The sequence below is a fragment of the Anolis carolinensis genome, chromosome 1 (genome assembly GCF_035594765.1).
Source record: "Anolis carolinensis isolate JA03-04 chromosome 1, rAnoCar3.1.pri, whole genome shotgun sequence".
NCBI classification, from domain to species: domain Eukaryota; kingdom Metazoa; phylum Chordata; class Lepidosauria; order Squamata; family Dactyloidae; genus Anolis; species Anolis carolinensis.
The window spans coordinates 49,171,063-49,186,210 of NC_085841.1; the positions used below are offsets into that span (position 1 = coordinate 49,171,063).

The 15,148-nt window shown below is 39.1% G+C and overlaps 1 long non-coding RNA gene across 1 annotated transcript in view; it reads left to right on the forward strand.

Annotated features, from left to right (window-relative positions):
- LOC134297114 (uncharacterized) overlaps nucleotides 1–14,926 on the forward strand; it is a 143,154-nt gene extending 128,228 nt beyond the window's left edge. The window contains exons 3-5 of the long non-coding RNA XR_010003867.1: nucleotides 2,392–2,474; nucleotides 3,453–3,492; nucleotides 14,721–14,926. This is a non-coding gene — a long non-coding RNA (uncharacterized LOC134297114). The remainder of the gene's footprint in view (nucleotides 1–2,391; nucleotides 2,475–3,452; nucleotides 3,493–14,720) is intronic.
- The last annotated feature ends 222 nt before the right edge of the window (nucleotides 14,927–15,148 follow it).

A 15,148-nucleotide genomic window follows, 5' to 3' on the forward strand; every position in this document is an offset into this window, starting at 1 on the left:
GTAACCTGAAATAGATACTGGGGTTTTGTCACACCTATATCAATTAATCATCTAAGACATTTCAGAATTCGTGTTGTCGAAGGCTTTCGTGGCCAGGATTACAGGGCTGTTGTATGTTTTCTGGGCTGTATGGCCATGTTCTAGAAGTATTCTCTCCTGACGTTTCGCCCACATCTATGGCAGGCATCCTCAGAGGTTGTGAGGTATGGAGAAACTAAGCAAGGAAGGTTTATATATATCTGTGGGAAGTCCAGGGTGAGGGAAGAACTCTTGTCAGTTGGGGGCTAGCGTGAATGTTGCAGTTAATCACCCTAATTTGCATTGAATGGCTTCATCTACTGGCTACTTTCTGCCTGGGGGCATTCTTTGTTAGCTGCCCCTAGTTCCCATATCTCAGAGTGTTGCTTCTTATTTACTGTTCTGATTTTTGAGTTTTTTTTAATACTGGTAGCCAGATTTTGTTCATTTTCATGGTTTCCTCCTTTCTGTTGAAGTTGTCCACATACTTGTGAATTTCAATGGCTTCTCTGTGTAGTCTGACATGATAGTTGTTGGAGTGGTTGAGCATTTTTGTGTTCTCAAATAATATACTGTGTCCAGGTTGGTTCATCAGGTGCTCTGCTATGGCTGATTTCTCTGGCTGAGTTAGTCTGCAGAGCTTTTCATGTTCTTTGACTCGTGTTTGGATGCTGCGTTTGGTGGTCCCTATGTAGTCTACATAGGGACCACCAAACACAGCGCCCAAACATGAAAAAAGTGTACTCTGTGCAGAAAATGCAACTTTCTGTAAAAAGTACCACATATGAGGAAAATTGTTGGAGTTAACAGGATCATTCTTTCAGCCCAGTACTTCTCAGGCTATCTGATGTAGAAGACCAGCAATATGCCATGGTCTGATACTGTATTTGCACCCATTGGTCACAACAGTTTTTTTCACTTTCCTGGAAACTCTCAGTGGATCAGTATCTATTGGCTTAAGATCTCTACTCAAGGGCAGGTACTATGGAGCAGATGGTAACAGTAACTTTACAATCACTACTTTTTGTTGGAAGAGAGACTCACCATAAAGTCCTGTGTGTCAGATCAGTTGCAGGTATGGTACAATGTTATTGGCTAAATCTACACTGTCATATAATGCATTTTGAAATAGCATAATATGGTCAGTGTAGACTCATAATGCAGTTTAATAGCATTGAGTTGTATTATATGTGTCTACACTGACCATATAATGCAAATTGAAACTGCATTATATGATAGTAGATGGGGCTTTGATGTAAGATGAACCCGATGATCCTCAACCAAAACAGTCCCCTTCAAAGATCTCAGCAAACTTTTTCTCTTTTTTCTTTCCTTTACTTTCTGAATCTGAGCTAACCGGGAAATCAGCTACAGCACACTGCAAAACCTCTGTTTACTAGCAAGCTAACCATTATGCTTTTTTCAGAATGTAAACAACTGCCATGGTCCCAACCCACCTTCAGACCTCAAAGCACTGCAGTAGGTAGGAATATGGTAAAGTTAGAGATTGACCAATGAGTATCAAATGACAGGATAAGAATATGGTTGTGATGGAGGTATGAAAAGATACACTTGTTTTTTTTTTAGTAATCCCATCTGTTGTGAAAATGTTTTTGAACCCAGTTAGCCTTTAAGATCTCTGGAAGATGTTCCTTTCTCAGTCCTACCAGGTATGTTTTGCTGGATACAAGTAAAGTGGTCTTACTATTGGCTGCTTCCAGATTTTGGCAATTGGCTTTTAATCATGGTCTTATCTTATTTTTTATTTTTGTTTTTTAATGATTGCAAAAATAATTTTTATTCTATATATTATTTGTTTTATTTATTTATTTATTTATTTATTTATTAACCTTGTATACCGCTACTCCCAGTTTGGCTCGGAGCGGTTTACAGAAATAGATTAAAACAATACACTTAGCTTTAAAATAACAATAAAAACAATAAAAACAACAATAAAAACAACAATAAAAACAGACATTTTCAAGATAATGTTATATGCCTTTACTTAAGTTTGCATATGTTTTTAATATGTACTGCTTTTAACATTCTACATATGTACTAGGTACTGTCAGCTGCACTTCACAGGAAGGAACTGGCAAAATTACCATTGAGTATCCCTTGCCTAAAAAACACTATGAAATTTATTTGGTTTCCATAAGTCAATAGGCAAATTGAAGACACATGCACACACAAACACACAAGTCACCTTGAGTCTCAATATTGGGGAAAAGGAGACGAAAGTACTGTAATATTACTCCTACTCATACACTGTCACCTTCTTCCCTCCTTCTCATGAGTAAAGTAAACGTTTATCCTGCTTCTTTTTGACTGTCTCGGCACCTCACAATTTTGACCATTTGCTCTCTGTTAAAGGTCAACCCAGTTCCCTTGCCCTCTGAAATGCAGCCAACTAATGGAGATGATATCCTGGCAGGAACAGCTGGTGGATGGCATAGGTAAATATTTACTCAGTGCACCAGAGAATAAAAATGAGATTCATTTGATACTGAAATCATCATTAGGTTATAGATATGTGACTGACCCAAGATACATATATCATATTATTTGTTATCTGAGTCTAAGGTGGGTGGTCAACCAATGGGTCCAGGGGACATGTTTCTGTCCTAGGACTCTTTACAGGTTATTAGGATTGCCAGAATTGCTAAACCATGAAAGCAAAAGAACAAGATAAAGTCAGGGGTCCATTTTTGTTTTTGTTAGAAGTGGGTTTTTTTTTTAAAAAAAAGGTAATATATTTAAATGGTGAATAGTCACCCCCTCCCCAATAATGGTTTGGGTATTGGAATAGGATTATGGGAGACCAGGCTTTCAATTCTTGCTCAATCATGGAAACTGGTGGATGACCTTGGGCAAGTTGTGCTCCCAGTCAGAAGAAAGCAATGACAAACTCCTTCTGAACAAATCTTGCTGAGGAATCCTCATGAAAAGTTCACTTTATGGTTGCCATAGGTTGGAAATGACTTCAAGACACAAAGCAAACATAGGCTTTTAGGAATAAGTGTTCACCCTGCTTTAAGGCTTTGAAGTACCAATGAGCATCAAATAAATGTGTGGTTTCTTTGCAAATGTTAAAAATGATATGGTTGGTTGCTTGATGCCAAGGTTCAGCTTGCAAAAAGAAAAGAACGAACCCGGGGCTGTAGGTATGATTGACAGTCATTGGAGGAAGGGGGTTTCCAGCAATGATCAAATATTAAGAACTCCCAGAATACAAAGTTTTGAGAGGATGAAAAAGAGAACAAAGCAGGATTTCCAGTAGGAAAGGCTGGATCTATTTGATTCAAGGAGCAAGCTCACTATCTCCTTTAAACAAAGTTGCAAGTTTAGAATTCTCTTTGTCAGCTAACTCTCTCACTTTCTCATTCTCTCTCTCTCTCTCTCTCTCTCTCTCTCTCTCTCTCTCTCTCTTTCAGTCGTAGTTGCCTGAAGCAGTTTCCTTTCTTTATGGGACAAGTACGTATAAATGTGATGATCTTTCTGCTCTGTGATTGGCCCAATGGCTTGTCAGCATGACACACCTCCTGGAAAGAGTCCCTGCGTTCTGGCTTGTGAAAGCCATGCCTTGTGACAAGTGGGCGTAATTGCATCATTTACTCACTAGAGTACAGCCCTGCTTTACATTTTGGCCTGTGAGAACCTGGCGGGCTTTCAGGGGTGGTTGGGAGAAGGCAGAGATTCAGAAGACCAAATCATGCTGGGAATTCACAATTCAAAGTGTCTTTTCTCCACTGGGGGGATGGCTCCCATTCCTATGAAATAATGAAGCTATTCTTGGTCATTTTAGTGCAATAGGGACAAGTATCTGTTGAAAAATTATGATTTTCTTCAAGCTTAAACAATGCATATTTCCAAGAAGCTGCATAATTCAAGAAAGCTTTAGGTCAATTGAAAACAAAACAAAACTCACAAATTAGTCAAGTAAAGTTATTTTTATATCTTTGCATATGAAGTTATTTTTACATACAGTATGACCTCTATGTCCATGGGCAATACATTCCTGGACTTTGTGACGATACATGAAACAGAGGATAAAAGGAAAACCTATTGAAATGAAGGACTTCTGGCCAAAGGATACCATACAGGTGTGCTGGAGAACCTAGAATATGCATAGAGAGGACACATTCTCCTGATGTTTCACCTATATCTGTGGTTGGCAACTTCAGAGGATTTGAAGGTGCCAACCAGATGCGAGTGAAACATTAAGAGAAAATTCTGCTAGAACTTGGCCATACAGCCTGGAAACTACACAACATTCCAGTGATTCTGGTCATGAAAGTCTTTGACAATACATAGGACACATTGTGTTGGGTGGGAATAAATGAAATCATGGCTATCAGTACCACAGATAATGTACCTTACTCTTTAACATTTCAAAAATACCTATTTTTGAAAAATGTACACCTGGTCACTTTGGTAATTTTATGTTTCAGTAGTTCATGTGACCCAGAAGATTCTGGGGCATACAAGTGTCCCTTGGACCCACCACATTTACCCATCTCTGTTTCAAAGCCGTCTCCCATACACAAACAGGTATCTTCCTCCAACATAATTCACCCTGGGAGTCATTTCCCCATCTGGGGATGGACAGCACTTCCCTCAGATTTTGGTCAGCAGGACCTTAAGACTTGGTAAATGCAGGCAGACAGTCCTTCATGCACCTTTCCCCATATCAAGTGAGGAGAACCAACTTGAATTCGTGTGATAATATCAAATTAAATGATTAACAATTTGCTGCCCTTTCATGACCCCAAATCTCTGAACAACAAAGCAGCCTCACCTTTCATGTATGAACTTTCTATCTGACCCTCTTGTGAAGGGAGCCAGCATGGAGTAATTTTTGAACATTAGACTATGACTCTGGAGACCAGGACTGGAGATCTCACTTGGCTGTGAAGCTCAGTGGGTGACCTTGAGCAAAGCAGACCTTTGTACTTATGAAATATTTAGGAATTTGAAGGTCATTGCCAACATTTTGAGTTCAGACTGAACGTGTATGGATTACCAGTGAAATTCCTTGAAGGGTTGTGTTACTGTATCTAGCTAGCCAGTCCCCTATTGTGTTTTGCCCTAAAGGTAGGACTGGCATCACTTCCCATTGTATTGGGACACACTAAAGGTACACCATACAGGTTGATAGATTCCTGCCTCAGAAGCCAGTGCTTTAGGCATCTACTATCTCAACTAAATGGACTAGGTATTTAAATTGTGCTTATAACCTGGAGTTAATGCAAACTCAGTCAGTGAGGCATTTAGATTAATCTGTGAATTGGTCATATGCTCTAAGTTACAGAGGGCAACCTTCAATTTGGATGCCTGACAGAGCATATTCTCTTTGAAGCAATTCTCAACTAAATGGGTTGACATTACAAATTTGTAATGCACTTTAAATTTAGAACTTTAGAAAGAGAGAACAAGAAACTGGACAATCTAGATCAGAGTTTCTCAAACTGTGCTCCTCCAGGTGTTTTGGACTTTAGCTGCCAGAATTCCCAGCCAGATTCTCATCTGTTAGGAATTGTGGGAGCTGAAGTCCAAAACATCTGAAGGAGCACAGTTTGAGAAACTCTGATCTAGAGTAAGGATTTAGCTCACTGGTCAGTCTTCATTGCTATGGTGGAGTATGTTTTATTAAGTTTTAGCAATGATTTCTCCTTTCAATTCATGCATAAAGTAGAATATGCAAATTTACACCTCACCTTTCCTGTTGATCACATGGCTTTTCTTATCAGTGAGGTATAATTTGATACTTGATCCATATAACAGGCCCCTGGAAATGGTCTGTATCTTCTACTCAAATACTTTTCAAACTTACCCCATGGAAAACACATCTTAATTCTCTCATGATGTGACACCTAAATATTAAGAGGAACTTCTAAATCAGTGGTTCTCAACCTCTGGGTCCCTGTTTGTTTTGGCCTACGACTCCCAGAAATCCCAGCCAGTTTATCAGCTGTTAGGATTTCTGGGAGCTGGAGGTCAAAACATCTGGGGACCAACGGGTTGAGAACCACTGTTCTAAATGATAAGAGCTGTTTGGGAGTGAAATGCTTAACCTGATCAGATCAAAGAGGGAGGCTCTCTGCAGACATTAAAATGAATGATCTAAATCCTATTCGTTTTCATCAAAAATAGTAGGAGCTGCAGTGGTGCAATGGTTTAAACCCTTGTGTGGGCTGAACTCCTGACCTGAAAATCTGAAGGTCGGTGGTTCAAATCCATGAGACAGGGTGACTCCCATCTGTTAGCCCCAGCTTCCCATGTGGAGACATGAGAGAAGCCTCCCACAGGATGGTAACACATCTGGCATCTCCTGGGCAACATCTCTGTAGACAGCTGATTCTCTCACACCAGAAGCGACTTGCAGTATATTCTCAATTCACTTCTGACACGATAAAAAAAAATAGACAAATTTATTTGAATGTTGAGTGAGTCAACATGTAAACAAAGCAGATTTGTTTGGACTAACAAGAGAGTTCAGGCCACCATGTGTATATTGAGGCAGAAACTATTGCCACAAAGCCATCCCCATGACATGCCTGAACATTGAAACACTGTTCATGCATGTTGAAACACTACACTTTTATTGAAACTCTTCTTACTATAAAACAATATTTTAAAAAGAAGGGACCAATAAGTTTAGAGACGCTCTTTTTAATTTAGCCTTGTACAGCTTTATAATAAATACTTTATAATAAATGTTGGTTTCATAATCTGTCTTTAATTTAAACTTCATTTCCTAATAAATCTAGATTTTATACCCTGTATTTAATTTAAACATTTATTGTTTTAGAATAAGGATCCTATAATACAGTTAGATTTTATAAACTGACTTTAAACTTCTATTGTTTTCCAGTAAAATAATAGATCCTATAACAGACGTAGGTATTATAGACTGCTCTTTGAACTTTAAGCTTCTATTGTTTTATAACATCAAACAATGTGTGTGTGTGTGTGTACATTTTTTCTTTGTGGTATTATAATTGTGTTAACTTTAGCTCTGCAGCAGTAATATATAAGATACAGATCATAAACAGAACTGTATTTCATTATCACACTTTGCTTTCATTCTCATAATGCTGTTGTAACTAACTGAACTCATTTGAGGTGGCTTTTGGTGCAACAAAAGGATATGGCTTCTGTGCCTTTGCTGGTTGTGTACTTGTAGAAGAGAGAATTTTAACAGTTATAGCCTGCATGAAAAGCTTCATGGAAGATTTTTTTTCCTGTGTAATAATTAAAAGTGCAAGGGGCCTTGGTCTTTTCTGTATTTGACCATCTGATGACTTTTTAGAAATGGGAAAATCTTATCTGTTTCCGTTTTTCCCATATTTAGATTTTTTAAAAAGAATTCAGATTCCATTGGTTATTGCAATTATAGATTTGTAACATACAGTTACAGAGAGGTAACTGCTTTGTTTCAGTAAAACTATTTAGTCTTACTGTACAATTAAGTAAATGCCAGCCTATGCCATGTTACAAACCAACGTTCAGATTGGACAAAGGAGGTCCATTCAGCTTCTGATTGAGAATTCACTTTCCTTGAATAAGATGGGTAACTGAATGAGCTGACTTCACCCAATCAGGCTGCTGGCTCTCAAGGTCGCCTTTTCTAGCAGGTGATATTTACACAGATGTTATGTCATTATGCTGATATAGCTGAGTAATTGATATGTAATACCAGCAATCATTTTCTTTCCATTCTGAATATAAAGAAACTTGCAACGTTTGTGAAATTACTTTTAAAAAGCCTCACACAACTGTAACTACATTCTCAACTATCTTGCCATGGCCGTATTTGATAGATATAGCTACTTCCAAAAAATAAAGAACCATATGGTACACTCCTGCTGCAGATGTGTTAATGATAAGGATCTTTTCAGAAAAAAAAGAGAAAGATGGCATCCTTAACTCAGAATTCCTATGCTTGGACTATATTCAAGAGTCAAGCACTCAATACTCTCAATCACATGGAGTGAATTATTCAGGTTTGGGTCTTCACACATCCAAATCCCATTTGGTTTCCTTTCAGGTAAGTTGTCATAGGATTGCAATTGCCTGTAAATGCTTTCTCATCCAGCCTGCCAGATTAGCCTGCACACACAGTCATGTGATTCAGGATTTTAATTAATCCTTAACCAGCCAACAAAATGTCCTTCCCCGGGACTGAAACCCAGTAAGAATAATGATTTTGTAATGCTTTTTAAATAAAAAGATAATTGACTTTCAGGCCTGGCGTCGTTCAAATAGTAGGCCACACGAGTTTGTTCTTTCTAGCCACTCACAAACTTGAATTGCTTGGCATTTCCAGAAAGTCGGCTTTCTTTTCTGTGGTTTTCTGCTTTCCACCTTATGTAAGTCTCCGAGCAACACTACTGACCTATTTTGTCTTAGAGGCCCAAGAACTTGAGTTATTACCCTTCAAATGCCTTAGTCACTTTGTAGGGACTCCTTTTCCTGCCTGGTTTTATGAGGCTGCATAGCTAATATCCGAGGACAAATTAAACAAATATATTTCTGGTTTCACTGTGAACTCCCACCAGCCAACCTTCTAGTTTGGGGTGTCTGCCTGCCTGATTAGGAGATGTATTGAAGCCGGGTTAATGATGAAAATTCACAGCATTCCTTGCAGACATTTTGTCTAACTGCCTTATCTGACTCCTAAGGTCATACAGATTGCACTTTAAAAGGGAGGGGGAAACAATTAAGTTAGCTAATACTGTAAAATATTTTATCAGCATTATTCATGAAATATGTCATTCCACTTCTCATTCTTTGGCTCCACATTTCCTTTTGTGCTCAGAGATGTGATCATAATCTTTTCTTTATTTCCTCTCATTTAAATAATCAGTTAAATCTTGTTAATGGTTTAGTCTTGCCATGGATATCTAACCAGAAAAAATCCTGATTGTTTGGGGTGTAGGGTGGGACTCCTATTGTAGAAGCTTGCAATCAATGGGGAAGCACAAATCCATAGCTGAGTGAGGCAGGTTATTTTTCACCAAGAAGTGGGAGAATTGCACCCTAGTTTTCCACCATACACATAAACCAAAGCCTCCAGTAAAAAAAAAATGATAGTGTTTTCAGAATTTTTCCATACTGATTTTCAGAACTGGGTCAAGGCAATGGTTACATTTTGGCAGGGATAATCCTGGTTATCTCTTTTTCACTTCACTTATAAAATGTTCTAGGTTGTGTCTCCATCTCTCAGTTCCCCTTTCTAAACTATTCAGTGGCTGCAAACTGAGTTTGCAAGCAAGCCACCTTGGGTTCCACTCTAGGAGAAAACTGGCAAACAAATGCAATAAATAATATAAAATAAGGTATACCAAAGTCATTTGCATGCCATTAACTCAGTGAGGTATGAGAGGGCAGAATCTTGCCTTTCCTATTCTCTGGCAAAAGCAAACTGCTGCAATCTTTTTTAGCCTGTTCATTCTTTCTCCTTAACCATTTTTTCTATTAGGACCACAGCCTGCAATTGCCACTTGTGTCATGGTTTTCATGGGTGAAATATTACAGGGTATGCCAAGAAATGTTGGTGAGGCAAAGGACAAGATGCTGCAGCCCTCCTTTTTCTCATATATAATCATCATCATCCTCATCAAAAACAACATCATATCCTCCCCAAAATTGAGACTCAAAGCTGCTCACAATTTAAAAGAACAATTCAATTAAAATATATAAAAGGCAAATATTAAAACTGAAGTAAATGAATTGCAAAAAAATATAGCATCTGCTGGACCATTCTTTAAAAGCTTTCTATTTCAAAAACCTGTTTAAATAATAGACATGGATTATAATAGTAAACAAGAACAACATAATATCCTGCAGTACCTTTGGTGACTACACTGCACATGGAGCTGATCTGTGATAACTCGGGACAAGGCAACCTTAACTCAGCCTAGTCTCAAGATATCCCAAAATTGAGGGGTGGCACAAATCCTGCCCCAGAATTAAGGCTTTTCCCCAACTTAGGGGCAGGGAGGACAGTTAGAAGTGGCCACAACTGCCATCACTGCCATCCCGCATTTCCCAGGCCTGGGTAACCCAGAGACACAGAATGGCCGTTCCATGTACCCCTTGCCTATCGTGTTCCTGACTGTGACATAACACATACCTTCCCCCATCACTCGTTCTGACATGAGCCAAAATGATGGGGAGCACTGGCAAAGGGGTGGAGAGAAGGGGAGATTTTTCCCCTCTTCCCATCCTTTCTTAGTGCCCTGTTTCCATGTCTGAGATCATAGTAGCTGCTGGGTCATGACCAGGGACTGCTGCAGCACTGGAGATGGGGGGAAATTTAGGGTAGCCACCCAATGGCACCAAAGTATTTTTGGTATTGCTGGGTAGTGGGGACGCCTTTTCACCTCTTTCAGCTGAGAAAGGTCTTGTGAGGTCTTCTGTTGGGCCTGATCCGGTTTCTTTCATGTTGGATCAGACTGGAAATCCAGACCAGTGTAAATGGGGCTTTAGTTTGTTCTCTGAGATGCAATACTATTCTCAGTTTCGAATCTAATCTTTGTCATAACTGAATCTGTTTAGAAACCTTTACCTTGATTTAAGCTGGTTCTTAATTTTATTTCTTTGGGACTATAGATGCTATCTGGCTCTTTTTCCTATCAACATAACTGGAATTTTTTGGCATGATCTTTCTTCACTCTATCCCAGTGCCAGACTCCTCTAGAGTGCCTTTATCACACCTTTTATAACTTGAAGTGTTTGTGCAAATTTACCCAGCTAGGTATGTTGGCATCTTGGTCGTTTCTTCTCTTTGGAGAAGTGAGGGCATCTGTTAACCTCCTTTTTGGCTGCCAGAGACCCTCTTGACATCAAAGAAATATGTTAAAAGTAAGAAAGTAGGACAGTGACCAATATCTCTTATTTTCCATCTCGTAGTGAATTGCTTGCTCAACTCACTTATCATATGTCCCAGTGCATACAGTAGCTGAAGACAGAATAGTTTTTAGATTAAATAGCTTCATAAAGATCTATATTTTCTGCAAAGGCTTACAACAGATGCTGTGTTAATGTCAGTAGTCAAAATTTAACAGCATAATCTTATGTACATCTACTCAGAATTAGAACCTGTTGACCTTACTTCTAGGTAAAAAGGTAAAGCATTGAAGGCTCAGCCTAAAATACCATAAATATCAATGAATCTTCCCTGGCATTGGTGGGTGTTATCTACTTTTGTAATCACAAAAGTGAAAAGCTCTAAGAAGAGAAAAGAATAGACATCAGGTTTTTTAAATTCAAGATTCTTGCTTTTATGTTTATTTTGCAAATAGCTTCACAACACTATTATTCCCAGCACCAATAATAATAATAATAATAATAATAATAATAATAATAATAATAATAATAACAACAACAACAACAACAACAACAACAACACACCAGACATCACAGTTGTGGAAAAGAAAAAGGTTTGGATCATTGATGTCGCCATCCCAGGTGACAGTCGCATTGACAAAAAACAACAGGAAAAACTCAGCCGCTATCAGGACCTCAAGATTGAACTTCAAAGATTCTGGCAGAAACCAGTGCAGGTGGTCCCGGTGGTGATGGGCACACTGGGTGCCGTGCCGAAAGATCTCAGCCGCCATTTGGAAACAATAGACATTGACAAAATCACGATCTGCCAACTGCAAAAGGCCACCCTACTGGGATCTGCACGCATCATCTGAAAATACATCACACAGTCCTAGACACTTGGGAAGTGTTCGACTTGTGCTTTTGTGATACGAAATCCAGCATGTCTATCTTGTTTGCTGTGTCATAAAATATAATAATAATAATAATAATAATAATAATAATAATAATAATAATAATAATAATAATAATAATAGCTTTTTAACTGGCCCTCTCTCCCCGAAGGGACTCAGAGTAGCTTCTAACCAAAAAACATAACATTGGGAAACCTTCAATGCCATAAAAAACATTAATACAGTGTTCTCTCACTACTTTGCTTTTCACTTTTCATGGATTTGCTGTTTTGTGGTTTTTCAACAAATTCTAAAAGACTATTATAAATCATAAAAAATTACAATTTACAGCCTAAGGAAGGGAGGAAGGAGAAGCCAAAGGGAGAGAAAAGGAGCCCAAGGAGGAGAAGGAGGCAATTTATTAACACACAATTTGTTTATAAAGACTTAAAATAGTGTATAGCTACTAAAATAATGTATAAATATTAAAATAAATATTGTAACCCTACTTCATGGATTTTCACTTATTGCGGGTGGTCCTGGAACCTAACCCCCACGGTAAGTGAGGGAACACTGTACATACATACATACACACACACACACACACACACACACACACACACACACACACATATATATATATTTACAACAAGATAAAAGACATTGGTTAAAAGAATGAGTCAAACTATGAAGCATCAAGGAACATACAGTGAGACAATGAAAACTATATAAGATGCAAAAATATAGGGTTGTTGTATGTCTTTCGGGCTGTGTGGCCATGTTCCAGAAGTATTCTCTCCTGACGTTTTGCCCACATCTATGGCAGGTATGCTCAGAGGTTGTGAGGTATGGATAAACTAGGTAAGGAAAGGAAAGAATATATATTTGTGGAGAGTCCAGGGTGTGGCAAGAGTCCTTTGTCACTGGGAAGCCAGCATTAATGTTTCAGTTAATCACCCTAATTAGCATTGGAAAGGTTTTGTGTCTTGCCTGGGGGCATCCTTTGTTCAGTCATTGGCTGCCCTCTGCCCTCAGAGTGTTGGTTCCCATCTACTGTTTTGATTTTAGAGTTTTTTTAAATACTGGTAGCCAGATTTTGTTCATTTTCATGGTTTCTTCCTTTCTGTTGAAGTTGTCCACATGCTTGTGGATTTCAATGGCTTCTCTGTGTAGTCTGACATGATAGTTGTTGGAGTGGTCCAGCATTTCTGTGTTCTCAAATAATATCCTGTGTTCAGGCTGGTTCATCGAGTGCTCTGCTATGGCTGACTTCTCTGGTTGAGTTAGTCTGCAGTGCCTTTCATGTTCTTTGACTCTTGTTTGGGCGCTGCGTTTGGTGGTCCCTATGTAGACTTGTCCACAGCTGCATGGTATCCAGTAGACTCCTGCAGAGCAGAGAGGATCCCTCTTGTCCTTCGCTGACTGTAGCATTTGTTGGATTTTCTTTGTGGGTCTGTAGATAGTTTGTAGGTTGTGTTTCTTCATCAGTTTGCCTATGCAGTCAGTGGTTCCCTTGATGCATGGTAAGAACACCTTTCCTCTGGGTGGATCTTTGTCTTGACTCTCATGGCTTGTTCTCAGGCAAGAGAAAAAACCTTTCCAATGCTAATTAGGGTGATTAACTGAAACATTAATGTTGGCTTCCCAGTGACAAAGGACTCTTGCCACACCCTGGACTCTCCACAAATATATATTCTTTTCTTTCCTTACCTAGTTTATCCATACCTCACAACCTCTGAGGATGCCTGCCATAGATGTGGGCGAAACGTCAGGAGAGAATACTTCTGGAACATGGCCACACAGCCCGAAAGACATACAACAACCCTGTGATTCTGGCCATGAAAGCCTTCGACAATACATGCAAAATATAGCTCTTCAATAAATTACAATAAAACAGTCATTGTCAGCTTCATCCACAAAAGAGTAATTGATGTTAATCATCCTCCTCTCCTTAAGCAAGTTAGCAGAGGTGGGCTTTTAGCTCTTTCTTGAAGGGGAGGAGTGTGCGGGCTGTTCTAATTTCGTTTGAGATAGAGTTCCAGAGGGAAAGGTCAACCAGGGAGAAGGCCCCCACTCTCGTCCCCACCAGCCTCACTTGAGACAGGAGTGGGACAAAGAGGAGGACCCCCTCCGATGATCGCTGAGTCCGAACAGATTTATAAACAGGGATGTGGGATGTCAAATAGTCTGGACCTGAACCATTTAGGGCTTTATGGGTAATAACTAGCACTTTGTATTTAACCCGGAAGCAGACTGACAGCCAGTGGAGCTGCCATAACATGGTAGTTGTTTGCTCCCTGTACGATGCTCCAGTTAGTAACCAGTTGGTAATCTCTCCTTATTATCCAACATATTCGCTTATCCATCATTCTGCTGGCCCGTTTATGTTGGATAAGTGAGACTCTACTGTATCTTCAAAAGCAGCCTCATGTAGAGAGCATTGCAGTAACCCAAACAGGATTACACAATACAAAAATGATCTCTTAGACCAGATATCTGGACAATTCATCAGTTGGTGACACACACAAATGAATATGCAAACTGGGCCCTTTGAAAAGTATTATATCTGAGGTGACGTGAACATTTCATTTTCTGGAAAAGGGAGCTCACTGTCAAGAGGCAGAGCGCGATACCTTACATTTGTTCTGATTGTTCCTCATATAAAAATTACCAAATGATAAGAAGGTCATCAACAATGAATATGTTTTTATGAACCACCAGTCTGACTTTATTATTGTTTCTTTGTATTTAAGCCTGAAAATTGATTCTGCTTTTAGAAGTGTTTCAGGTAGCAGTTACTGTGAGGCAGGGAGACATATTAAGAAGTCAAGAATTGTATATGCAATCCTGCTCCAATTGTCCTTGGGCAGGGCTGGCCATAGGTAATTTAATTATCTATCTGTCATCTACCTACCAATCATCTATCCATCTTCAGTTAGATTAAACCTCATGAAAAATCATATTTTATTTTTACAGGATAACCATCTTCTAGCTTGGGAGGAGCAATGTAGGCCCGGAGTCAAGCTCAGGTTTCTCTTCTATTTATTTACTTACTTACTTACTTACTTACTTACTTACAATATTTATATTCTGCCCTTCTCACCCCGAAGGGGACTCAGGACGGATTACAGTGCACATATACATGGCAAACATTCAATTCCATTAGATATACGACATATAGACACACACAGAGGCAATTTAACATTTTCCAGCTTCTAGCTTCATGATGGTATGCTTGATTCCGGCCACGGGGGAGCTGCCGCTTCACTGTCCACTTGTGACACTGAGTCCTTGAAGGTATTACTTCCTCATTCCTTCCATGCTGGCAATTTTATGGTGCTGTAAATTAGTTAAATTAGCCTCCCGCATAAAGCGTACCTAAATTTCCTACTTGACAGATGCAA